This window comes from Neovison vison, chromosome 4 (assembly GCF_020171115.1).
Source record: "Neovison vison isolate M4711 chromosome 4, ASM_NN_V1, whole genome shotgun sequence".
Classification (NCBI taxonomy): Eukaryota; Metazoa; Chordata; class Mammalia; order Carnivora; family Mustelidae; genus Neogale; species Neogale vison.
Window position 1 is genome coordinate 210300495 of NC_058094.1, and position 27697 is coordinate 210328191.

Genomic DNA, 27697 nt, shown 5'->3' on the forward strand with positions numbered 1-27697 from the left:
ATTTATTTGACAGAGAGACAGCAAGAGGTGGAACACAAGCAGGGCGAGTGGGAGAGGGAGAAGCAGGCTCCCTGCTGACCAGGGAGCCCTGCGTGGGGCTGGATCCCAGGCCCTGGGATCATGACCTAAGTGAAGATAAATAATTAATGACCGAGCCACCTAGGCGCCCCTGGAGGAGAAGTTTTTAAAATTACTTAGAATCTCATGTTCAAAACCAAAAAAGCTTAATTTTAATTTACATCCTGTCTTCCCACCGAAGTCATAAAGACCCTAAGCCTAAAAGAATATTCCCTTAGTTAAAATTCTGTGGGGGAAGTTAAAGGAGAAACAGAATAATACAAATTTTAGACTATGTAAGAAGAGTCCAGACATTTTAAAAAATAGATGATGGTATTTTTATTCAGTTGATATTTTTAAAAACAAATATAACAGCTTTATTAAAAATAACCATATTTAGGTACGTTAGAATTACAACTTATGCATTCATTATAAGTTACGAAGAATTTTGCTTGCCAATTAAAAAATGGTGAGGATATGCATAGATTGTCACAATTATTTTAGGGAGTATTTGAGCAAAAATGCTTCAGCACTGTTAACTTACAGCAGTAGAGCTCTGTCTTATTTGCACATTCAAGTTATTTGGTGAGCTTTTAAAAATCTGATGCCTCCTGGTCATAAAATCTACTCTTTTGGGCCTAGGTCCAAAATACCAGACTTACTATGAAGCTCCCACAGAAATGATAGTTTTTCTATAGCTTATGCCCATGTACATATATGTTTTCTATAGTTACATAAATATATATTTAAAAGATCTAAAATCTAGAACAAAAAGATAAGGATAATACTAGTGAAAAGTTGAGATGTGAAAGGTACTCTTGATTCAGAAGGTCCACTTTCTCGGTTTCATGTCACATGGCTTCATGAGCAGATGATGCTTTTTGACCAGGATGCAGTATTTGGTAAGTGGGACACAGGCTGGATTTCAGCTTTTATTCCTCAGTGGGATTTTCTCATGCGAAGTACAACCAGTGCAACATTATATAGCACTCCTGTACCTTCTCCCTGATGGTAGATATAGAAAGGTGTCAGAAAAAGTAGTGAAGGAAGACATATTTAAAAAGGAGGAAATTTTATTTGAGCCGAAGTAAGATTCAAGTCATTAGTTTGAAAAGGGCTGCTAAATGTCAAGACAAAAAAACACCCACTAGCAGTATCCATTCTGAGGGAGGAGCGTGATGCTAGAGAAGTTGTTCAGCTCACTCATGAGCTGGGCTTTGGAGAAGCCATGTGTGCTGTGGGAGCAGAATGCTGGAGAAGCATCTGTACTGCAAGATCTCAGAGCTGGAGAAGTTCTCTGTGCTTTGGGAGACTTCTGGGCAATCATACTTGAATGAGGAAACAAAACACCCCTTACTTCCTGAAGAGGAAGTAAAAACACCATTTTACTTCCTGAACTTCCTGAGATGATGACTCTCCTGCCTCCTCTCCTGACAAAGCTTAACATTGTGCCTGCTGGTAGAGGAAAAATACTTAAAGGGCCCAAATTTATTTTCAGAGAGTAGGCAAAAAGGGTGAATTTAAAGGTGGGAGTGCGGCGCGCCTGGGTGGTTCAGTCATTAAGCAGCTGTGTCGGCTCAGTTTGTGATTCCAGGGTTCTGGGGTTGAGCCCTGCATCAGGTTCCCTGCCCAGCGGGGAGCCCACTTCTCCCTCTCCTCCCTCTGCTGGCTGCTCCCCCTACTTGTGCGCGAGCGCGTGCTCTCTCTCTCATAAATAAATAAATAAATTCGGGAGTGAATAAATCCATAATTGGCACACTATACTTTAGCACTTGATGTGATCTTTTAACTGTTTTACCAGCATTTCATTTGTGTTTAAGCTGGTTAGGCCCACTTAATATTTGAAGTTTTATTCTTGCTGATGCTCATTTTATTTAGTGGAATTAATGTTACTAGTAGGCTTTAGTATAATTCATCCTTATAAAACAATAGGAAATACAATAAAATGTCTTAAAAATTATAGAAATGGGCACTGAGCTATAAAGACGGCAGAGCTTGGGAAATGAAAGTTGGCTGGCATGTGGGGCTAGTTAGAATATGGCATGTTGGCTGGCGCAATAGCTTGAGCTGCTGGTTTATCTGCTGATGAACGTTCTGAATTTGATAAAGGAAAGGCTGAGAGCTCAAAGTGTATAGGCTACGTTAGTGTGAGTTGTCCGAAAAGTTGAACGAGGAGAAGTTGGTTATCTGTGATAAACTTGTTTTCAAAGTTGTATCATTAAGCTGCTTACATTCCATAGAATGTAATAATTAAAAAGTCAGAAAAGCAAAAAAAAAAAAAAAAGAGTCAGAAAAGCACTTCAAATTAAAATTTTGTACCATAATGATCTATAATGTAACTTGCCATAGGACATATCTTAATCTTTGAGGAGAGTGTTAAAACCAAACAGTCCTGAGCCTTGTCTAACTACTAATTATGTTATTAGTTGTGAATTTATTTTTGAATTTTACATGAACAGACATAGGTAAAACTGAATTTTTTTTTTTTTTTTTTTGGTAGAACTGAATTTTTTAAAAAACAGCATATAGTTCCAGTCATTTACATACTTTGAACAAAGTTCATACAGGTATTGAGATGTTGGGAGACATTTTACTCCAAATGTGGCACAAAAACAAGATAAGATTTTACGAAGGGTGATACCCATTGTGGTAATATTTGGTCTATAATACTTTTGAATTTTTTAGTTTTAATAATAGCTAAACACATATTTTTTTTTTTAAAGATTTTACTTATTTATTTGACAGAGAGAGATCACAAGTATGCAGAGAGGCAGGCAGAGAGAGAGAGGAGGAAGCAGGCTCCCCGCCGAGCAGAGAGCCCGACGCGGAACTCGATCCCAGGACCCTGAGATCATGACCCGAGCCGAAGGCAGCAGCTTAACCCACTGAGCCACCCAATGTTTGTAGATCCTCCGGAGTATGTGTGAGGGATAGAATTTGAAAAATACTGTGTCTTGGTCTAAGATACCTTTTATGGGAAGGGGAAAAGGTCTCATAAAGTGAACAGATTTGGATTAATTAACATTGGTTTGATCGCTTACCATTAGTACAGTTGGAATTACAGTATTAAGCTAGGAAAAAGTTAGAGCTGCTACAAAGGAAAACATGAAGAAATCAAAACAGTATGATGTAGAGGGAACACTGAAGAAGGACAGAAGACTTGGGCTCTTATTCCAGTTTTGCCACCAATTAATTGGGAATTTTGTATTGGTCATTTCTCTAGCCTTTTATTTATTTTTGTACAAAATGAGGGTATTAAATGCTTAAGGTCTTTTTGGCCCAGGACAGGAAAGAGTTGATATTACAAAATAGTTCTTAAGTAAGTGCCCCCAATCACGCTTTCAGTAACTCAAAGTGAGCTAAATCGTTGCCCAGCAAGATATTTTGAGAACTTGATTTAATCAGAAGATGATAGTGATTGTTCCTGTAGAATTATTTTCATGTAAATGAAGCCTTTGAGGGTGCTTGGAAACAGTTTGATATCCTAAATCTTTTCTGTCTGTGGATATATTGTTTCTTTGTCTAAGTTTTGAAGAATGTGCATAATTAAGCAGCAGCATAGAAAGTTCATGTCTAATTTTAATGGTCTTTGCTTTAGGTAGAAGGGGCAGTTCTTAATTTTCAAATATATTCTGAAGAGCCAGTTGTTTAATTTTGGAAAAGATTGATGATTCAAGCATTTTGAGATGTTGAGCGAATGAGGACTATTTTTTGTGTGTTTGAATTTTTAGTAGATTTTTCTGGGTTTTTGGAGATACCAAACCACTAGCTTTCCAGTTTGATTTTTGGCTAGTGAGTTTCCTGCCACTCTTCTATATGAGAATGTTTATTTATTTTGTTGTCATTCTGTTTCCCAAGTGGTTGCTGTGCTTCATTTGTGTGGAGTGTGTGAGTAGGTATGTGTTCCCAAAGTGCTTTGAGTCCTTAAAAATAATTGCTGCAGGCTCAAACATTTTGAAGTGCTTGGTAATAATAAGCTAACTTGAATTTTGCTCTGGGTAATGGTAAGCAGATGGCCTGTTTGCTGGGCCTTCGACATCCTATAAATCCAAACAATAACTCTTTGAAGTGTAGGTATTAGTTTACAAATGCAAAAACGAGGCAAATAAAAGTATAATAGCTTAAGGTCTTTTATGAAGTTGGCATTGGAACTGAGTTTAGAATCTACATCTTAATAAATCCAGTCATATTTTCTGCATGACTAAAATTTATTAACAATGTACTCGACTTAATATAAATTTTAGACTTAATATAGATTTAATATAAATAGACTTAATATAAATTTTTTTGTTAATGGAGGTGATATATTGTATATGTTACACTTAGGCATTGTGAAATTTATCGGCATTTCATTTTTCTTTTTGTCACTTAAAATGGGAGAGATTATTTTAGATTTGTTCTTTCACTTATACTTTGGATCTTGTTCTGATTTTGTTCATTCAGTTACCTTTTCTTTCCTACATTATCAACCGCTTCATTCCTACTCCTCTCCACCATTCAGAGCCCGTAAGACCCACTTGCACTAGGGTTTAAAACCTTTGCCTTTTAGGGACACCTGGATGGCTCAGTGGGTTGAACGTCTGCCTTCAATTCAGGTCATGATCTTGGGGTCCTGGGATCTGGCCCCTCATCGGGCTCCCTGCTCAGCGGGGAATGGAACCTGCTTAGGATTCTCTTTCCCTCTGTACCCACACCCTCTGCACTCATACTCTCTCTTAAAAACAAAAACAAAAACAAAACAAAACAAAACTTTGCCTTTTACATCTCACATTATCTACTTCTCGACAAGAGTTTTGTGTATTTGCTGTCACACTCATTCATTCTTTAAAAAAACCTTTTAGTGAACATTTTCCAAGCATACCCAGTGGTAGAGTAAAATGAATACAAATGTTCCCACCTTCAGCAACTATCAACATTTTGCCAGACTTTTTTTTTCCTTCAGTCTGTTTGCATCCACCTTTTTTTCTTCCGGTGTATTTTATGGTAAATACAAGTTATGTCATTTCATTCTTAAATATTTCAGTTTGCATGAAGAAGAGGATATTGTGTTATTGATTGTTCCATATCAAATGACCACAGATTAGCAGCTTCAGACAATGCACTTTTATTATTTCACAATTTATGAGGGTCAAGATTTTAGACATAGCTTAGAAATAGTCTCTGCTTCAGGTTTCTTACAATTCAGGGTGTGTTGGCCAGGGCTGGGGTTTCACGTGTAGTATTTCTTGGAGAAAAATCTGCTTCCAAGCTTGTGTGTTTGTTGGTAGGATTTAGTTTTGTGAAAGTTGTTGGCTAAGGTTGCCCTCAGTTCATTGCTACATGGGCCTCTCTGTCACGGTGTTTTTGCTTCATCAAAGCTAGTCTTTTCAAGTTGGTGTTCCCAATTTCAGTGTTTGGAGGAGGGAGTCTGTGTCTTCCCCACCCCCTACTCCTCAACACCAGACAGTTCTCAAAGATAAGCAGGGTGTCCAAAAATTTAACTCAAACAAAACAAAACAAAACAAATCACTTCAAAAAACCAAAACAAACCTAAAAGTTAAAAAAAACAACCAAAATATTTAACTCAATTGTCACACTGTCTGAATGTAGTATCAGTTTCCACAGGTTAATGATTCAGACCTACAAAACCCTCTACCCCCCGCCTCCAACTTGAGAGGCCATTCAGAAGCTCCAGGTTGTGTTTTGTTACCAATCAGCTGCAGAGAGAGGTCCCAGTGACTTCCTCCTTAGATTCATTTGCTATTGAGTGGGTCATGTAACTCAGGGAAACACTTATTTTTACCAGTTTATTAAAAGATAAGGTAGGGGCGCCTGGATGGCTCAGTGGGTTAAATCCTCTGCCTTTGGCTCAGGTCAAGATCCCAGGGTCCTGGGATCGAGCCCTGTACAGGGCTTTCTGCTCAGTGTGGGGGGCCTGTTTCCCCTCCCCCTCCCCCGTCTCTACCTGCCTCTGCCTACTTGTGATCTTTCTGTCAATTAAATAAATAAAATTTTTGTTTAAAAAAAAGGATATGATAAAGGTTGTGAATCAACAGCCAGATGAAGAGATAAATCAGGCAAAGTATAGGGAAGGGCAGGGAGCTCCCATGTCCCATTCAGATGAGCCATTCTCCCCACTCTCCAGGCCTTTGGCAGCCTGGAAGCTCTATGAACTCAGTCCTTTTGGTTTTTCACGGAGGCTTCATTTTATAGTCAGGGTGGATTAAGTCATTGGCCATTGGCCGAGTCTACCCCCACCCCCCTACCTTCCCTGGATGAGTAGGGGTGTGGTAGCATTGGATGTTCAACCACACCGTCCTGTGGTTGGTGCTCCTGGCAACCAGCCACAGCCTTTGGGTGGGGTCCCAGAGTCACCTTCATTAAAATAGCAAAAGGCACTTTTCGCTCTCATCACTGAAAATTCTGAGTTTTGGGAGCTCTAAATGAAGACCACATAATATTTGGGAATATATTTTCATCATCTGAATGACCAAATGTATATTTCTTATAAATCACAATATCATAGCCAGCAAGGGAGAGAGTAGGGAGAGAATATGCTAGCAGGTAGAAGTCACAGTTCTTTGTAATTTTATGTAGCCTAGTTCCAGAAATTATATCCAGTTACCTTTACCAGATTAAGTTAGGTAAAAGCAGGTTACTAGGGATTACTAACTAGATCATTGGGATTATTTGAGACCATCTTTTTTTTTTCCCCAAAGATTTTTTTTTTTAATTTGGGGGAGAGGGAATCTCAAGCTGACTCCTCACTGAATGCAGAACCCATAGCAGGGCTTGATCTCAAAACTGTGAGAATGATGACCTGAGCCAAAATCAAGAGTTGAACACTTAAGAGTTGACTCAGCCACACAGGTTCCTCAAGACCATCTTTTGAATTTCCCTGCTAGAGACTATAACCACAATGCCATTATTTTACCTAGCAGATTTATTGGTAATTCCTTAGTAATATCTAATACCTAGTCCATATTCCATTTTCTGTTTAAAATGTCTTCTATATGGTGCGCCTGGGGGTGGCTCAATGGGTTAAGCCTCTGCCTTCCACTCAGGTCATGATCTCAGGGTCCTGGGATTGAGCCCTGCACCCCGCTCTCTGCTCAGCGGGGAGCCTGCTTCCCCACCCCCCACCCCCCCACCTGCCTTGCCTTTCTGTGTCTCTTTGTGATCTCTCTTTCTGTCAAATAAATAAAATCTTTAAAATAAAAAAAAAGTCTTCTATAGTTTGAATAAGGATCTAAAAACTCATTGTATTTGTTGTGTTTCTTTAAAATTCTTTTTATCAAGAATAGTCTTCCAAGGGCACCTGGGTGGCTCCATCTGTTAAGCATCTGCCTTTGACTCAGGTCATGAACGTAGGGTCCTGGGATGGAGCCCTGTATCAGGCTCCCTGCTCAGTGGGGAGCCTGCTTCTCCTTCTCCCTCTGCAGCATCCTCTGCTTGTTCTCTCTCTCTCTCTCTCTCTCAAGTAAGTAAATAAATAAAATCTTAAAAAAACATTCTTTCAGGGCGTCTGGGTGGCTCAGTGGGTTAAGCCGCTGCTTTCGGCTTAGGTCATGATCTCAGGTTCCTGGGATCGAGTCCCGCATCGGGCTCTCTGTTCGGCAGGGAGTTCGCTTCCTTCTCTCTCTGCCTGCCTCTCTGCCTACTTGTGATCTCGATCTCTGTCAAATAAATAAATAAATAAAATCTTTAAAAAAAAAAAATTCTTTCAAATTCTCTTTGTAGTATTTTTTTCCACCAGATCTTTGGTGTTTCCTACATATGTAATCTTACTGTCTGCAAAAAGAGATAGTTTTTGTTTTTTTTTTCTTCCATCCTCCTGCCATTTTTCTTTCATCCACAGGTTTCTTGAATAACCTAGGTCACTGCCCTGAGGAGGCTACCATATTCTGAGTATGTCCATTTACTTTTTTGTAATGGCATTTGACTGATTCCTATCATAGATAGAGAATTAGATGGACTTCTGTAGATTTGGGATCAATTTTTTTTTAAAGACTACTCCCTACATGGTGCCATGTACTTTGTATTGTATCACTTCAGGAGACACAAAGTCTGGAAGTACCACCCTGATTCCTTAATTTCCTATCCACCTAAAATTTCCTACCACCTTTCATTAATGGTTTCACTTTCTGAAGATAGCCACTGTTAGAATAAGATATTTCATTAAATATGTCAAAATTGGAATTTTTTAAAGGATTTTTTATTTATGTATTTGAGAGAGAAAGAGAGCACAAGTTGGTGTTGAGGGCAGAGGGAGGGGGAGCAGCAGAGGGAGAAGCAGACTCCCCACTGAGCAGGGAGCCCCTATGTGGGACTCGATACCCAGACCCTGGGATCATGACCTGAGTCGGAGGCAGACGCTTAACTGACTGAGCCACCTAAGCATCCCCAAAATTGGAATTTTTAAGATACTGTCATTCCTTTCACATTTATTAGCTGGAATATTTTGTATAGAATTCTCTGTCATCCATTATAGCTTTTCGGTTACTCTGAAATATAGTTTTCTTGGAAACGCAAGATAAATGCTTACTTATTTTCTTTTAATGACCAACTTTCAGAGTAATGAGTTGATACATACCTCTAGGTATCTAATTTTTTCATTTTTAAAAAGAAAAGCAAGAAAAGCATTTTTAAATTTTAGGCTTTTTATGCATTCATTGCTTTTTTAAAATGTCAGTAGTTCTTTCTGATGCTAGATTTTTCCAACTTTGGCAAGTGGAAACCCCTTCAAGCTTGCCTTTTGTGTTCCTTTGACGTGACCTCAATAGTCTTTATTTTCTTGCTTTTTTGGCACAGCAAGATGTCCTTTATCTGTCATGACTTGGTGAAGGAATGATGTTTATTGTTCACAGTTGGAAACTAGGAATGCCTGTTGCAACTGGATTGTCATTTCTTTTAGACCCTTTTAGGGTACACAGCTAGGATTTTTTTTTTTTTTTTAAGAAAAAATATCTCTAGTTCATACTGCTATTTCCAGTTCAAATTTTATTTATGGGATTTTAACTTTTAAGATTTTGTGATTCTATTATTTTTTTCCTTAGGCCATCTCTACTACTTTGTGTCTTTAAATCTATGAACATGATATGTCTTTCCACTTATTTAGGTTGTCTTTGTTTTTTTGTGGGCTTTTTTTTTTTTTTTTTGGTAATTTTTAAGCATTTTGTAATTTTTAAGATAGCAATCTTCCTGTACATGTTTTGTTATATTTATATTTATTTCATTTCTTTTGAGCCACTTATAACTGGTTTTGTGTTTTTAATTTTGGCTTCTACTCATTCATTGTATATAGTAATGTGGTTGACTGTTGTGTGTTGATATTGTATCCTGCAGCACTGCTGAACTCCTCACTAGTTCTAGGAGGTTTTTTGGGGGGTGGGAAGGGAAGGGTGGTTTTTATGTCGTCAAATTATGCTGTCTGCAAATGGAAACTTTCATTTTTTGTTTTTGGAAGTTTTATTTAGTTAAAGGTGTTAGGTTTTCCTTTTTTCCTCTGGATTTTGAATTATATTTAAGGAGTATACTCTCATTGTTTAGTTGTAAAGCATTTTATATGTTTTCCTCTAGTACTTAATATGTTTTTATATTTAGTTTTCTAATCCACTTGGGATTAACGTGGTAAAGAGTGTGAGGTACAAATGTAATTAGTGTTGTTTCTAAATAGCTATGCCATTGTTGCAACATCATTTATGATACATTTTATGTTTTTCTGTACTGTTTTGTGATGCTACCTTGATCATTTATTAAGTTTTATAAATTCCTATTTCAGTAATTTCTATTTTGTTTCCAAATCTCTGTTTATTTATAAATCCCCCACTGTGTTAATCATAGAGACTTCATAGTTTACTTTAACAACTGGTAGGGTGTAGTTCTCCCTTATTGCTCTCTTGCCTTTTTTTTTTTTTTTTTTTGGTGTTTTTGAGCTGGTTTAGTTTTTTATGGAAATTTTATTACCTATGTGAATTATATCACCTTTAGTGTCTAGTTTCAAGAAAATACTTGTTCTTATTTTTGAGTGTAACTAACTTTATAAATTAATGTAGAGAATCTACATATAAATTAATGTAGAGAATCTAATCTTAATGATGATGAGTGTATGTAGGAACATGGTATGCCTTTGCATTTTTTTCAGGCTGGCTTATGTACCTTTTTTTGCCTTTTATTATTATTTACCTTCTCTGCTTGCTTTACCCATAAATTGCTCTTCTTTCTGTGGTTGCCAAGGGTGGAAGCTTGGGTGCTGGATTTTACATCTTTCTGTAATATGTGCCTTCAGTGCCATAAGTATCCTAAGTTTTGCTTTGGCTTCATCACACAGTCTTTGATGTTTTGTTTTTATTTTTATATACTTCATTATATTTAAAAATTTATATTGATACTTGACCCACATATTATTTTAGAAGTGTGTTGTTTACTCCAAATATTTTAGGACTTCCCACCTTTCTTTTGTCACTGATTTCTCATTTAATCCCATTGTGGTCTGAGAGCATTCTTTGTATGATTTTCTACTGTACATCTGTAAATATGTGTTTTATGGTTTATCTTGGTGACTGGAAAATGTGTTTTCTGTTGGATTGTATAAAATGTTCAGTAAATGTTCATTAGATCCAGTTGATTGAATGTACTGTTCGATTCAACTGTATCTACTGAGTTTCTGCCTCCTGGATTTGTTAGTTACTGATAGGGGGATGTTGATTTCTTAATTATAATAGTGGATTTGTCTGTTTCTTTTTGCCATTTTGTCAGTGTTTCCCTCAAGTATTTTGACACTCTTTTTGGGGGTTCTGACACATTAAAGATTGTTCTAGCTTCTTAGAGAATTGAAACTTTTTTCATTATGTAATACCCTCCCTTATGTGTGAGAATTTTTCTTATTCTTTTTTCTAGCATTAATATAGTGACTCTAGCTTTTTTTTTTTTTGAAAGCATGATACAGCTTTCTCTGTGTCTTTACTGTTCATCTATTATGTCCTTAGATTTATGGTGGGTTTTTTGTAGACAGTGTATTTGGGTCTTCTTGTTTTTTTTTTAAAACTCTGTGTCTTATAGTTGGTTTATTTAGACCATTTATATTTAAATCAGTTATTGATACAGCTTGATTGATATCTACTATATTTGTGACTATTTTATACTTATTCCACATTTTCTTTGGTTCTTTTCTTAATTCCTCCTGTTTTTCCTGTCTTCTCTGTTTGAAATGATTGGTCAGTGTGATTCATTTTCTTTTCTCTTAGTGTATCTATTATACTTCTTTTAAATATATTTTAAGTGGTTGTCCCAGAGTTTGCAGTACACATTTGCAGCTAATCAAATCTAGTTTTAAATGGCAGTATAGTGTTTCACAGGTAGTTTAGGTACTTTATACCAAAGTATTTCTGATTCTTCCCTTCCATCCCTTATAACATTGTTCTCATTCATTTCTCTTTTTCATACGCTATAATCACCAGATACATTGTTGTCATTATTACTTTAAACAGTTTATTCAGTTAAGAATAAGAAGTACAGTTTTTTATTTTATCTTCGTTTAATCATCCTCTGACCCTTTTTATATAGATGAAAGTTTCTGACCCATATCATTCTACTTCAAAGAACTTCTTTTCAGTTTTATGCAAGGCAGACCTACTGGTGACAGATTTCCTCAGGTTTTGTTTCAGGAAGTATTTATTTTTCCTTCACTTTTAAAGGATAGTTTTTCTGGGGATAGAATTTGGGGGTTTTGGTTTTATTCTTTCATTGCTTAGATGCATTTCATTCTACTCTTTTCTGAAGTTCAAACTAATTATCCTTGTTCTTGAATAGGTAAGGAGTTATCCCCACAGGTTTCATTCAAGGTGATTTTCTTTTTTTCTTTGGTTTATGGCAGTTTGAATACAATAATTCATCCATGTAGGTTTTTGGGTTTTGTTTGGTTTTTGGTTTGTTTGTTTTATGTATCCTACTTGGTTTTCTCTCTGCTTCTTGTATACGTGGTTTGGTGTCTGTCATTAGTTTTGGAAATTTTCCAGTCATTATTACTTACTTCAGATATTTCTTCTACTCTTTATTCTCTTTTCCTGTTATTGCTATTAAGCAAATGTTGTAGCTTTTGTAATTTTCTCACAGTTCTTTGATATTCTTTAACTTTAAATTTTTATTTCCTTTTTCAGTTTGGGAACTTTCTGCTGACATATCTTTAAGCTCACTTATTCTTTTCTTAGTACATTACGCATCTGCCTTGCATGTTGTCTCTTTTTTCCTTAAGATATTAATTGTGGTTATTTTAAAGTTCTCTGTTCAGTAATTCCAAAATTTGTGTCATGTTTGAACCTGATTCTGATGCTTCCTTTGTCTTTCTTTTTTAAAAACTTAATTAACTAATTTGTATTAGAGAGGGGAGAGGGGCAGAGAGAGAGAAAGAGAGAGCATTTTAAGCAGGCTCTGCCCCCAGTGAGGACCCTGACTTGGGGATCAGTCTCATAACTCTGAGATTATGACCTGAGCCAAAATTAGGAGTCAGAAGATTAACCATCTGAGCCATGCAGGTCAATTAAATGTCTGCTTTTGGCTCAGGTCATGATCCCATGGTTCTGGGATCAAGTCCCATGTCAGGCTCCTTGCTCAGTGGGGAGTCTGCTTCTACCTCTGCCTGCTCTCCCTCTGCCTGGCACTCCCCCTGCTAGTGCTCTTGCTTTCTCTCTGACAAATAGATTCAAAGAGAGAGAGAGAGAGAAAGCAAGTTGGCATGTCTGGGTGGTTTAATTCGTTAAGTTTCTGCTTCTTGATTTTTGCTCAGGTCGTGATCTCATGAGATCAATGCCCAAGTCAGGCTCCACACTCAGTGCAGAGCCTGCTTGAGATTCTCTCCCTCTCTCTGTGTGCCCCTCCCCCTAATCTCCCTAAAATAAATAAATAAAATCTTTTTTAAAAACTAAAAAAGAAAGACTTTTCTTGCCCTTTGCCATGCTTTTCAGTTTTTTGTTGGAAGCCAGCTAGGATATATTGTGTAATGGAAACTGTGGTAATTAGGCTTTCTAGTTTGAGATTTTGTGTTCTTCAGATTAGAATTTTTTTTTAAGATTTTATTTATTTATTTGACAGAAATCACAAGTAGGCGGAGGGGCAGGCAGAGAGAGAGAGAGCAGGAAGCAGACTCCCTGCTGAGCAGAGAGCCCGATGTGGAGCTCGATCCCAGAACTCTGGGATCATGACCTGAGCTGAAGGCAGAGGCTTTATTTAACCCGCTGAGCCACCCAGGTGCCCCTTCAGATTAGAATTTGCGCTCTCATGTTTATTGTAACTCTCAGTGCCAGAAGCATCATTTTCGTTTAGTGTTCTTGTTTCCCTCCCCACATTTTTTCTTTGTTTTAGTTTTTTGTTTTGTTTTTGCTTTTGTTTGAGTTCCCAAAAAATACTTTAATGGAGTAGTGTCCTGTATCTCTCTCAGTTGTAACTTATGCTGCTATACATTGCTCCTGTTGTGATGATTAAGTGAGGTTGGGGAACAGTGCTCTAATCTTACTATTAAATCCCAGTTTTAACTGGGACTGAGTCCCTAGACTCTTATTTTCAAGATGTTTCTTAGCCTTTTCCCCCTTCCCCTTATGTGAGAAAGGAAGACTGGAGAGGGCTATGATTATATAATTGCTCTTCCCTAGATAGGGTAAGTGTTTGGAAAAGTAGTTGCATTTAGAAGCCTGGCTTCTGTTATGAAGAAAATCCTGGGAATATTTTAAAAATATTTGCTTTTTCCCTACTTAAACCCGCAAAAGTGTGGGGGATCCCTAAGACCGTGCCTCCAGTAGGTTCTAACTCTTAAGGTAGTCCACATTTAGTCTCCCAAGATTTGTCAAAGTGACATTTTAATTATTCCTATCAGTTACTGTCTCCAGTGGCTTCTGCTCTGGGTAAACTGATTTTACCTGTGATTCTGTCTTTACCTCTCTCTCCAGATTACATGGTTGTGGTTTCCTCAGTAACTTCAGCTCTTTGAAGGACCTAAGAAAAGTCCTTTTCTATTTTTAGTTCACCGCTTTTGTCTTGTCTAGCTGGAAGTGATAAACAGTTTTTACAGGTTTTGTATTTTGGGGATGAATCTGGAAGTCCCTTTGCTTTCCCTATTAAAATTACATTGGCAGATATCTTAATTATAAGGTTAATAGTTGTGATGAAGGGTGCCTTTGTCCTTGATTTTGGCAGAAATGTTTCTAGTATGTAAATGTTTAAAAAGTGCTAGCTTTTGTTTCTATGTTTTATATATACATAAAATCAAGTTAAAGGTATATATGTAATTTTTATAAGATTGAGTGCTTTTATCATAACTTTATCAAATACTTTTTTGAGGCATCTGTGGAAATGATAATATAATCTTTTTTTAGATTTATTATTATGATACTATATTATGGGGTACCTAATAATGAAGCACCCTTACATTTTTTGAATAACGCATACTAGGTTTTGATTTTTAATGCTGTAGTTTTTTATTTTCTAGCACTTTTTATAGGATTTTCATAAGAGATTTTTTATATCATTATAACTGAAGTTCATAATTTACTGTATGTTTCTGTTAGTGGTCGTTATCAGGTTTGATATCAGTCTTTATGCTAGCTTCATTAAGACATGCTTTTATCTCTTTACTGTGGTCTTGAATAGGTTATATTGGGTCTGTTCTTTTTCAGTGTTTTGATAGATTTCCTTCTAAAGCCATCTATACTTAATTGTTTTTTGATGGTTGAATTCTGATAGCTTTCTTGCATGGAAATTTCTCTCTTGACTTTCTGTGTCTACTGGGGTCAGTGTTCATAAGTATTTGATCTCAGTTCTACCCTAAGGTTTTGTGACATATTTTATGCATACACATATATATACACAAAATCTGTACATGTGTACACACAAAAAAGGTCAGCTTTTTTCTTTGGTCTTTTATTAAAATAAGTTTGATTTGGCATTTAGGATGGTTGTGCTTTTTTATTGTTTTGTTTTTGTTCTTGTTTTTGTTGTTTTTTTGTTCCCTTCAATTCAGTCTCTTTAATGTATCATTCTTGTTCTGTTTCTTGGTTGTTGTTGTTGTTGTTTTAAGATTTTATTTATTTGAGGAGAGAGGTTGAGCAGGTGGAGGGACACAGGGAAACAGGGGGGGAGAAACAAACTCCTTGCTAAGTGAGGAACCTGGCATGGGGCTAGATCCTAGGACCCTGAGATCAGGACCTGAGCTGAAGTCAGATGCCTAACTACTTAACCAACTGAGCCACCCAGGTGCCTCTAATATAATTTTCTTAAAACTCCTTGAGGAAGTTTAGCTGGGGACCTCCTCTTCTCTCTCTCCCAGCATCTAATTTTAAGTGATGATCTTTTCTATTTTTCTCCCATTTTTGGACAGAGCTATCCTTTCTACTTTGTTAGAGAACATTTTTACATACTGTTATGTCAGTCTTCTCTTCCCGGTTGATTTTAGTTGTATAGTAAAGTGTCTTTAGTTCACATGACCAGTCTATCCTGAAGCTTTTCGAGTTATCTCTTGGATACATCTAGTTGGATCTTTAGTAGGTTTCTTAGGAAGGATTCAAGGAACTTTTTTACATGTTAGCTAATCTGTGCCTTTAAACTTAAAGGACAGTTCTAGTTATAACACACATTTGTGCTTTGATATCTTAAAATTTTTGTTTCATTTTATCTGAGTATAAAACAGCTGTTGTGAAGTTTCTTGACAGTATAATTTTATTCTGCACGAGCGCACCAGCAGAGGGAGGAGCAGAGGGAGAGGGAGAAGCAGACTCCCTGCTGAGTGGGGAGCCTGGGTGTTGGCCTCCATCCCAGGACCCTGAGATCATGCAGGACCCAAGCTGAAGTCAGATGCTTACCCAACTGAGTCATCCAGGTGCCCCAGTACTACAGTCTTCTTTTTCTTTTAAGTAACTTGGTCTTTTTACCTGGATGTGTAAATAACTTAAGAAAAAAAATTTTTAAGTCTAATAATTTGTATTAGAAATATACTGGGTTGAATTTCCCTAATATAGCGCTTTCTTTCAGTGTGTAGATTCAGGTCTTATTTTAGGAAGATTTGCTTGCAGCACAGTTTGAAATACCTGTCTGGTTCCAATTATATACTTATTGAATCACCTGCTTACTGTTGCTTCCTTTTGTATCTGGTTCATTATGTTTACTCACTTTCTAATCTGTTTTTTCTTTATTAGGCTTTTTTTTTTTTTTTTTAAGCGGGGAGGGGGGAGGGAGTCTATTTTATTGTGTGGGTGTATTTTTAAGACTTTATTTATTTATTTGAGAGGGAGGGAGAGAAAGTGCTGGCCTGAGCTGTGGGAGATCTGGGAAGGGACAGAGGAGGAGGGAGAGTGACAAGGACACTCAGTGATGAGCTCAGAACCCTACGCACCCACCCAGGGCTCAGTCTCACAACCCTGAGATCATGACTGGAGCCAAAATCAAGAGTTGGCTGCTCAACTGACTGTGCCCACCCAGGTGCCCTATTGGGAATTTTTTGATTACTGATTCAATTTCATTGCTGATAATTTGTTCATGAGATTATACATTTGTAGGAATTTATCTATTTCTTCTGGGTTGTCCAGTTTGTTGGCATATAATTTTCATAACGTTCTCTTACAGTCCTTTGTATTTCTCATGTGTCAGTTATTTTTCCTCTTTTATTTCTGATTTTATTTGTGTCCTCTTTTTGTCTGATGAGTCTGGCTAAAGGTTTATAAATTTTGTTGACTTTTTCAAAGAACCAGCTCCTAGTTTCATTGACCTTTTTTATTGTTGTTTTTTCTTTTGGTTTGTTTTGTTTGTTCCTCCTCTAATCTTTATCATTTCTTTCTTCTGATTTTGGGTTTTCATTGGAAAGTCATAATAGTGCTTCCTATTTTCTAGTCATAATATTTCTGAGCTGTTGTAATTTTGACTTATTGTTCCTTATTAAACTTCAACTATTTTTAAAATTTCTGTTAGGTTATGTTGAAATAATAGTCATGTTTATCTTTTTTGTGGTTACATTTTTCTCACATTTTTATTATCTGTTAGAGCATTATTTGTTTCGCATTTGATATTTTTCCTAAAATATATTATTGTAGGCTTTCATTTTAATTCCTAGTGTTTAAACAGGTTTGGTTTTCCGGTAGTTTTAGAAGGAAGAACTTCTATAGGCAGAAGGGATGTGGTTTTTGAGCTTTGTGAACTATTTAAAGAAATTTGGGCTTTGGAGCTTTTTGGCTTTATAACTGTGTTTTCCAAGAGCCTGGAAACTATGAATTCTTGAAGAGTCACCTTTAAATGTATGTTGCTGTTGTACTTTTGAGGTCTATGTGACTTAGATCTCTGCCCACGAAGGATCTGAATCTTCTCTCTCCTGGGGTTGACAATTTTTATGCTTTGCTTAATTAGTTCTCTCTTCTCTGTAGTTTCATTTCAGAATTGGTCTCTGTTCTTCTAGAAGTGAGAGAATGTTTGTGGGATAGTTCTGAAATCCTCTTATAATCTAGAATCACCATTTTTTTTTTTTTATGTTTTTCAGCCCCTTAAAGATTTTCTGCCCTTTTTTTTTTTTTTTTTTTTTTTTGCATTTACCTCATCTTGGAGCCTATGAGAACATTATCTGACTTCATCCAGTTCTCAGATTTCCTTGGTCAGATTATTTTCTCTTGCTAGAATTTTAAACTCATTGGTTCCTCTTTTTTTTTTTTGAAAAATTTTCTTATTTATTTTTGAGAGGGAGAAGAGAGGGCGAGAGGGAGCAAGTGCACATGAGGTGGGTAGACCTTTAAATTAGAATAGTTAGGGCGCCTGGGTGGCTCAGTGGGTTGGGCCGCTGCCTTCGGCCCAGGTCATGATCTCAGGGTCCTGGGATCGAGTCCCGCATCGGGCTCTCTGCTCGGCGGGGAGCCTGCTTCCCTCTCTCTCTCTGCCTGCCTCTCTGCCTACTTGTGATTTCTGTCAAATAAATAAAATCTTTTAAAAATAAATAAATAAATAAATAAATTAGAATAGTTAGCACTTTTTCAGAGTTGTTTTTTTTTTTAACCACCCCAAGTAAAAGAACTCCCCTGCTCTATGTCAGTTCCTTGTTTGTTTTTTTAATAATGCTTTTTATAGTTTATAATCATCTTGTTTACAACTCTGTTTATTTTCAGGTGCTTCTTATTTGAACATTAGCATCACAATTGGGGATCCTGTCTTATCTTATATCACTGTATTCCTAGCATATGTTTGGCATATAGAACTCAGTAAATGTTTGTTGAATTAAGTAACTTCAGTTTATAGCAGGCCCCCTCTCTACTAAGGTTCTGTGTGAAAACTGGGAAGTATTTGGGAAGGGGTCAAAACCTCTACCTATGTACAGGTATAAGTGGTTTTTGGAGAAGCTATAATTTTTATTGTATGCTCTTTAGCTCTATAGCTGTGGATATTCAAAATTGATTTTAGTTGATTCCTATTTTTGCATTTGAATTACTTTTTTATTGAATAATTTTTCGTCTCTTAAGTTTTATGCTACCTCCATTTATTGTTTATTAAAAAATAGAACTTAATGTTTTTGGCCCCAGGTACCCATTCTTATACCATTATGGTGGTACCCCAGCAGTGTTCACACATAATGGAAGCTCTGTTACAATCAGTGGGTTGTGTGTTGTTACTGACTGGTATGTAGGAAGAGGATTGAATAAAGGATATAAAAGGCTTTTCTTAGGATTGGAGAGTGTTAGCATGGTCTCATGAGTGGTTGTTTCTAGAATTGTGCAATGCATCTGCTCTGATTAGAGCCAGAAGAAACTTGAGACCAAGGAATTTAACCTTTCCCTTTGCACTGAAGATGAAGGAATTAAAACCCCAAGAGATTATGTGACAAGTTTAACCCAACCAGTTAGTGGCCAACCTCCATATTCTTGTGATTCCTAGTCAAAGTTTTAATCTTCTAGCTCCATTTTATCACGTCATTTAACAAAAGGGGGCACAGGTTTTAGTATGGTGTTTTTTTAACTACAAAAAGGAAAATATTCCAGAGTTGAATTCCTAAATACTCTGCTTGACTGACCTTTTCACATCAAAATTAGAGGTAGCTTTTGAGTATCTAAAACTCAATTTAAATTCGACTGGACTTTCTGATAAGTATCCTGAGCATCCATTAGCAGAAAAAAAATGTTAAATGTTCCATTTTTTTGCCCAAGTGCTGCTTTTTATATTTATTTAAAAGCAATGATTTAAAAGGTATTGCCAAGTAGGCTTAGGGTTTGAGCATATTTAATCAAAAAAAGATTTTTAATTTGCTTACTTGAACTCAAAATGTCTGGTAAATTATCTTCTCATGATGAATTTTAATAGATTGTTTCTGATGTTATTTGGCAGTATATATTTAGTACATTTAAAAATAGGCAAAATAGAGACATAACTTGGAAAAGCTAACATTGTATTTCATATTTCATTTGTCCATGTGTTTCACTGTAAATTTCTATAGTCCTAAGTGAAGAATTCAGCTACAGCTTTGTCTTTGTATTCTGTGTCTAAGAAACTTAATGTGGTTCATTTTTATTGTCTTTTGTTTTCATCCTGCATTGGTAGGAATGAAAATGTGTATTTTAAAATTAAAATGCACATTTTAGAAAAACTGGTCAAAATGGGAAATCATTTTAGTCCTCAACCCATCTTCCTTAACAGCTCCTCTTGACCAGTTCTCAGTTATTATTTGCATTTTATATTTTAAATATATTTTAGAATGGCAGGTACCTTCCCTTAGTAGATTAATTTTATTATTTGAGTCATATAGTTTCTATACTGAATTGGGTTTTCTGTAACTTTTTTTCTTTGCTTGTCATTTATTTTTTTGGACAATAGTCAAAATGTGAAAACTGGTCATTAAATATCTAGAAGGGTGTTGGGTCATGCATTTCTTTGGTTGGCAGAAACAGAGCCTCCTGGCAACTGGAACTTAAGCCATGTTTTTGCTACCTGGAGTCATTTCTTTTTTATGTCTGCTACGTTCTTATCTTACTACTAACTAGGTTATTTTCTCTCTTCTCCCTCTCATTTTTACTCTGTATATCTTTTTGCTGCTTCAGTGGTTCTGTTTACCTATACTTTTTTTTTTTGTCTTACACTTTTCTTACTGGCCCATCGCGATTTCCTATCATTGGTCACTAGCCAGTCTAGATTAGCTGTCTTTTAGATAGTTGTTAGGGAAAGTCACAGGTGTAAAACATCACTATCTTTTCAGCAGAGCTGTAGATGGGATAGTTCCCCTTTTAGAAACCAGAGATAGAGAACTGGTATTGTGCCTGACATGTGTACTGTGAGAGATTAATGTCTCTTGCTTAGTCCTGAGAATTCGAAGAAGGAAGACTATTATTATATCAGTAGTGGTGATGGGTTTTATAAGGTCTTTGGAAAGTACACCAGGAAAGATAGTGAAAAAGAACATGTTTTATAGAATGCGTCCATAGTGGCTCTGTTATTGTAGGTGAAGGGCTCTTATTAATTAATAGTCACTGCCCTGAACTAGTTTCTCATCTGCCTTAAAGGAACATCTGGGAGGGAGAATTAGAAACAATCTACAATCAGCTTAAAGCTTTGGGAGATGATCTCTTTCTTAAAAAATTTTAAGAGCCAGGAGCACCTGGGTGGTTCAGTTGGTTAAGCCTCTGCCTTCAGCTCAGGTCATGATCTCAGGGTCCTGGGATCGAGCTCCACAGTAGGCTCTCTGCTCATCGGGGAGCCTGCTTCCCCCTCTCTCTCTGCCTGCCTCTCTGCCTACTTGTGATCACTTTCTCTCTGTCAAATAAATAAATAAAATCTTAAAAAAAATTTTTTTAAGAGCCAATAAGCTCTTACTGTTTGCTTCTGCATCTCCTTTGTCTCTAAAAAGAAAGAAAAGTTGAGCCTTATTTTGATCATCTGATCTTTTTTTTTTTTTAATATTTTATTTATTTATTTGACAGACAGAGATCATAAGTAGGCAGAGAGGCAGGCAGAGAGAGAGAGAGGAGGAAGCAGGCTTCCCGCTGAGCAGAGAGCCCGATGCGGGGCTCGATCCCAGGACCCTGGGATCATGACCTGAGTCGAAGGCAGAGGCTTTAACCCTCTGAGCCACCCAGGCGCCCCTGATCATCTGATCTTAATGTAGTCAGTTTGCCACAAATAAGGAATGTTTGTCACCATCTCAACTGTAATATTTTTATGATAATTATTTTTACTGTTTATATAAATAATTTTATTACAAAAATCTGAACAATATGACAAATAGAAAATTAGTAAAATCCCTGAAAAAACTTATGCTTCATCTTAGGGTTATTCTATTTGTGCTTGCTTTATATTATTTGATATGAATTGGATCATACTACATATAGATATATAAATAATAGGTCTTTTAAATAACAATAGAATCGTACGTGCTTCTTTGTATGTTACAGAAATAACTTGCAGAAATTTCTCCAAGTTAGCTGACATAGACCTGAAATATTCTTTAATAGCAGTATGGTGTTCCATGGTTTATATGTTCTATAATTTATTTAATCTTTTCTCTAGCACTATAAAAAATGCATTAAACAGACTTATATGTACTAGTCTTTCTATGTATTTCCTTATGTAGTGATGATTTCATTTTTTTAAAAAGATATTTATAAATATCTTTAAAAATACATAAAAATAAATAAAAATATTTATTCATTTGACAGAGAGAGATCACAAGTAGGCAGAGAGGCAGGCAGAGAGAAAGGAAGAGAAGCAGGCTCCCTGCTGAGCAGAGAGCCCGACATGGGGCTCGATCCCAGGACCCTGAGATCATGACCTAAGCCTAAGGCAGAAGCTTTAACTCACTGAGCCACCCAGGCGCCCCTGATGATTTCATTTTTATGGGATGAATTCTGACATGAGAGTGCTAAACAAAAGGATATGTACATTGAAAGTTTGTGGGGTTTTTAAAATTTTTCATTTTTTTTTAAAGATTTCATTTATTTATTAGACAGAGATCACAAGGAGGCAGAGAGGCAGGTGGGGGGGGGGCAGGAAGCAGGCTCCCCACTGAGCAGAGAGCCCGATGTGGGGCTCCATCCCAGGACCCTGGGATCATGACCTGAGCTGAAGGCAGAGGCTTTAACCCATTGAGCCACCCAGGCACCCCGAAAGTTTGTGGGTTTTTAGAAGGTTTTTTTTTCCCCCTAAGAGAGAGAGAAAGAGAGCGGGGGAACGGGCTAAGGGAGAGGGAGAATGAGATCCCAAGCCAACTCCCCATCAGGCATGGAGCTCATTTAGGGTTCAGTCTCACAACCTCAAGACCATGACCTGAGCCAAAACTAGGAGTTGGACACCCAACCAACTGAGCCACCCAGGCGCCCCTGTACATTGAAAGTCTAATAGATGCTGCACATTGACTTTCCATGTCCATCTTTTCTACCTGATTTCCTGATTGTAGGGATCTAATTTAACCAATTTGATGGGTGAAAATCTTACTCTCAATTTTTTTCCCTGCAAAAAAATACAGGGATTTAGAGAAATTTTTGTAACTGTTTACTGGCTATCTTAATGATTTCAGTAACATGCATTCTGCTAATTTTTCATTGTATTTGTCTTATTTTCAATGTGAAACAATAGTTGTAAGCATTTTTTTTCTATTGTTTCTGGTTTTTCTTTAAGGTATTTCACATAATTCAAAAATTTTTTATAATCTAATAGCTATCTTTTACATCTTCTGTATTTCTTGGCAAAAAGATCTTTCCAGCACTTTTGGTTGTCTGTATTAGCCCCTAAATACTTTTCCTAATATTTTTATATATGTATGTATATTTAAATTATTAACTGGGATTAATTTCTTTTTTTTTTATTTTTAAAATTTTATGTATTTATTTATTTGAGAGAGAGAGAGACCACAAGTAGGCAGAGAGGCAGGCAGGGTTGGTGGGGGGCAGGCTCCCTGCCAAGCAGAGAGCCCGAATCGGGGCTCAATCCCAGGAGCCTGGGCCAAAGGCAGAGGCTTAACCCACTGAGCCCCCAAGCGCCCCAGCTGGGATTCATTTCAGAGTTAACTTGTTTTCTCCTAACAGATAATTCAGTTGTATAAACATCATTTAACTAATAACTATTATTTCCCACTGAAATAAAATATCCCCTTAATCAAATAGTAAGTTCTAGTCTATACTGGGCTCAATTTCTAGGTTTTGTTTTTTTTTTTTTCCCCTCTGAGCTAGGTCTGTACCTATGCCATTCCCTACTGTTTTTAATTATAAGGACTTGAAGGGTTTATAAAAATCGATAACGTGATTTTTCTCGCTCTTCTTTTTTATGTTTTCTTGGCTTTTTTGGTGCATTTATTCTCCTATACAAACTATTGTATATTGTGTACTCTTTGGGTAAAACTTGCCATACCTCAGATAGTGTGTAGGCTGGAGGTCTTTTTCTATGTTGTTGGTTCTCGTGGGTTACCAGGAGATCCACTCAGTATCTGGATATCCTCAGCTAAGAGGGCAAGTACAGTCTCAGCTTCAGTGGTAAAGGGAACCAAGTCTACCAGGTTAGCTCTTTCTAAAGCTCTTGTAGGCCAAGGAGACTTGCAGATTGTCCCAGAAATGTTCATGCAGTTGATACCTTTGTTTATGGGAGAGAACTGTTCGTGGATCTCTTGGTTTTCCTATGGCCAAGCTTTTGTCATGGTTCTAAAACTTCTGATTCTGGTGTCTTTCACCTGCTGAGCTCAGGAGAGGTACCTAATAGTTGACCTAGTGTTGGGACTGGAGGTTATCAGGAATATCTTCAAGCATCCATCTATCCAGATCCCCTCAGGCTAACCTCACTTTTTTTCTGGTTTGTATTTTAGTTCTCATTTGTTTATTTAAAAAATACTTTTTTAAAGTAATCTCTCTAATCAACATAGGGCTTAAACTCACAACCCCAAGATCAAGTTGCACACCCTACCGACTGAGCCAGCCAGGTGCCCAGTTTCTCATTTATTTTTATTTAAATTTAATATAAGCTTTAAGTTACAGGTAATAAGCATAAGTAATATATCTTATGCTTTGATGTATCTACTTTAATTTTTTTCTTTGTAGTGCTACCTATTTGTTTATATCATTATCAAATATTTATTAAGCATTTTGTTTGTAGCAGCATTTAGCCTTGGAGATAGGCATATGAGAATGAATACCCCCCAGTCCCTATTTTCTCAGAAACATTTTACATGGTCTTTCACTTCTTTCCTTAAAGTATTTTCACTTGGCATACTTACTTCCTGGGTTTCTGTTTTCTTCATCTTTGTCCCTTTTTAGTCTCCTTTTCTCGACTTTTCTTATATAGACCCCCAAAATGATTGACACCCCCACTCTCTTCCCCCCTCCCCCCGAGAGCTTACTGAGACCGTTGGCTTTTCTAGCTCCATTTCATTCCTTAGGTCATCCCAATCAGTGTCATGGCTTTTTAAATATTTTAGCTATGTTGTACTGGTATCCCTAAAGATACATGTATTTTTTGGTACTGGCATTTCCCCTGAATTTTAGCTTCAGATACCCAACTGTTAAATCTCCAAAAGGCTGTTTAATAAGCATGTCAAAATTCACAAGACCACAACATATTGCAACTGTTTGCCCCCTTGACTTTGCATGTAGTGGTCCATCTGCTCACTTTTCACATTATGACTGGTTAGCTCCCTCATGTCATTTGTTAACATGAATGATTTTTTTTTTAAAGATTTTATTTATTTATTTGACAGAGAGAAATCACAAGTAGACGGAGAGGCAGGCAGAGAGAGAGAGGGAAGCAGGCTCCCTGCTGAGCAGAGAGCCCGATGCGGGACTTGATCCCAGGACCCCGAGATCATGACCTGAGCCGAAGGCAGCGGCTTAACCCACTGAGCCACCCAGGCGCCCAACATGAATTTTTGTGGTCCCACTGTATCATAGTTTAAATTTGTGAGATTTTCTTTCATGCTTTATAACATTCATGTCAAAGTGATTTTTAAAAAATCCTAGCTTTTTAGCTTTAGCTTTTAATTATGGTATTTTCATGTAGGGTTGTCTTCATTTTGTGTTTTGTAATTTTTTTTTTAAGATTTTATTCATTTATTTGACAGAGAGAGATCACAAGTGGGCAGAGAGAGAGAGGAGGAAGCAGGCTCCCCGCCAAGCATAGTGTCCGATGTGGGACTCAATCCCAGGACCCTGAGATCATGACCTGAGCCAAAGGCATAGGCTTAACTCACTGAGCCACCCAGGCGCCCTGTAATTCATTCATTTTTTTTTTTTAAAGATTTTATTTATTTATTTGAGAGAGGGACAGTGAGAGAGAGCATGAGAGGGGAGAAGGTCAAAGGGAGAAGCAGACTCCCAATGGAGCTGGGAGCCGCATGTGGGACTCGATCCCGACCAGGATCATGACCTGAGCAGAAGGCAGTTGCTTAACCAACTGAGCCACCCAGGTGCCCTTATTTATTTATTTGACAGAGATCACAAGTAGGCAGAGAGGCAGATAGAGAGAGAGGAAGGGAAGCAGGCTCCCTGCTGAGCAGAGAGCCCAGTGCGGGGCTGGATCCCTGGAGGCTGGGATCAGGACCTGAGCCCAAGGCAGAGGCTTTAAACCCACTGAGCCACCCAGGCGCCTCCCCTGTAATTCATTCTTAAAACACTTCTTTGAGGCGCCTGGGTGGCTCAGTTGGTCGAGCGCCCAGCTTTTGTTTTCAGCTCATGTCATGATCTCAGGATTGTGAGATTGAGCCCTGTGTTGAGTTCTGTTGCTCAGCACGGAGTCTACTTGAGATTTTCTCTCCCTCTCCCCCTTCCCCTGCTATATAAATAAATAAATAAATAAATAAAGTCTTTGCGAAATCCGCCTTTTCTACTGATTATGAAAATATGTGTTAATTTTAGAAAGCTAGAAATGTACAAAAGGGCAAAAAAGTATCTCATTGAAAGTGGCATTGACAATTTAGTATATGCTCTTTGTCTTTCTCTCCATGCATGAATATTATTACTTACAACAATGATTCAACGTATATATACTCAACTACTTTTTTCTCTTCAGTTACTGTGTAGTGAACAATTTTCAGTTACATTTAAAGTTAGATTATAGAACATGAGTACAGGGTATTCTGTAACACAAGTATCTAATAATTTGTCTAATTAATTCCTGATTGTGACAGAATTTGGTTGCTTGCAATTTGTTACTATAAACTGTGCTGTGATGAATGTGGATGATTTACATACCCTGGATTATTTTTTAGGTTAAGTTCCAAGAAGTGGAAATAATTCTCAGGCTGTATAGTGTAGTAATTAAGAGCATTGGCTTTGGAGTCCTACTGCCTCAGAGTAAAATCCTCACTTCTAAAGTGTATGTGTATATTTAGGCAAGTTAATTTCTCTCTCTCATTTCTTAATCTGTACATTGAAGATAATAATAGTTTAGCACTTCTTAGGTGTATGTATATTTAGGCAAATGAATTTATCTCTCTCATTTCTTAATCTGTGCTCCAGGCTTATCTTTTAAATTACCTGCTCCAGTCCTAGAACCAGCGATTTCCCCTAGAATCCCTGTTTTCTTTTCTTAGGGGATGCTGGGTAGAAACCAAGACCTGGGTGCTGGGTATGTTCACTGCTGCTGGGGTGTCACCACTTCTAGTCCCACTTAGTAAACAGAACTAACAAATACTATTTGTGTGTTGTTTGTGCATGCATGCACATACATATCTGTAATTATTTTCATATCTTTTTATCTGTGTCCATATTAAACTAAACATTAGTTCAAGTGATGTCCAGTCCACAGGGCTCATTCTAACCTTACTCTCTTTGCTTTTCTATAACTTTCCACATTGAAGTGAGAAGCTTAATTCCACTATCTGCCATCTATTTATTTGTTAAACCCCAGTATACATGTGAACTTATTGAGAATTAACCAGTATCTCTGTGAAAAGCAACTTTACCAAATACAGTACAGTTTTTATATGTGGTTCCATTTTTCTTTAGCCTTATGGTTTCTGGTGAAAGCACCATCTTCCAAAGTTACTTATATCACTTCCTTTTTTCACCCACAGTTCTGCTTTTGACCTTGTGCTTTAAAGACTTCTTAATCTAGGGGCTCCTGGGTGACAGAGTCTGTTAAGCATCTGACTCTTGGTTTAGGCTTAGGTCATGATCTCTTAGTGTTGTGAGATTAAGCCCTGTTTCAGGCTCCATGCTCAGTGTGGAGTCTGCTAAAGTTTCACTCTCTCTCTCTCTCTCTCTCTGTCCTTGCTCTCACCCACGCTCTTTCTTTCTCTCAAATAAATAAATCTTTTTTTTAAAAAAAAAAAAGCTTCTTAATCCAAAGATTGATTGTATGCATATACATATACATACATGATGTTGCATATAATACATAATATAACATACCTATATGTAGTATATAACAGTATCATTGTGTGCAATATAATAATATATCTAATAAGTATAAGTGGAATTTATTTATTCTTAGGTATTTTATTTTATTTTCTTACCTTAAATTTCTAAACACACCTGTTCACTTTGGCACTTGGGTATTAAGTAGAAGTATATTTTTTCTTGCTTTTCTCCATTGTTTGAAATGCTGCCTTTATCATATTTTTTAGATCTTAGATATAATAGAATTTTTCTGTTTCTTATTCTGTTTAATTGTCTCTTTTTGTTCAAGTTCCAGACATTATATAACTTTATGAAATTTCAACATCTGGTAGATTATTCCT

At 36.9% G+C, this 27697-nt stretch overlaps 1 protein-coding gene across 4 annotated transcripts in view; it reads left to right on the plus strand.

Annotated features, from left to right (window-relative positions):
- The window catches only part of MKLN1 (muskelin 1), a 335662-nt gene that overhangs the window by 177350 nt on the left and 130615 nt on the right, over positions 1 to 27697 (plus strand). The window lies entirely within an intron of this gene.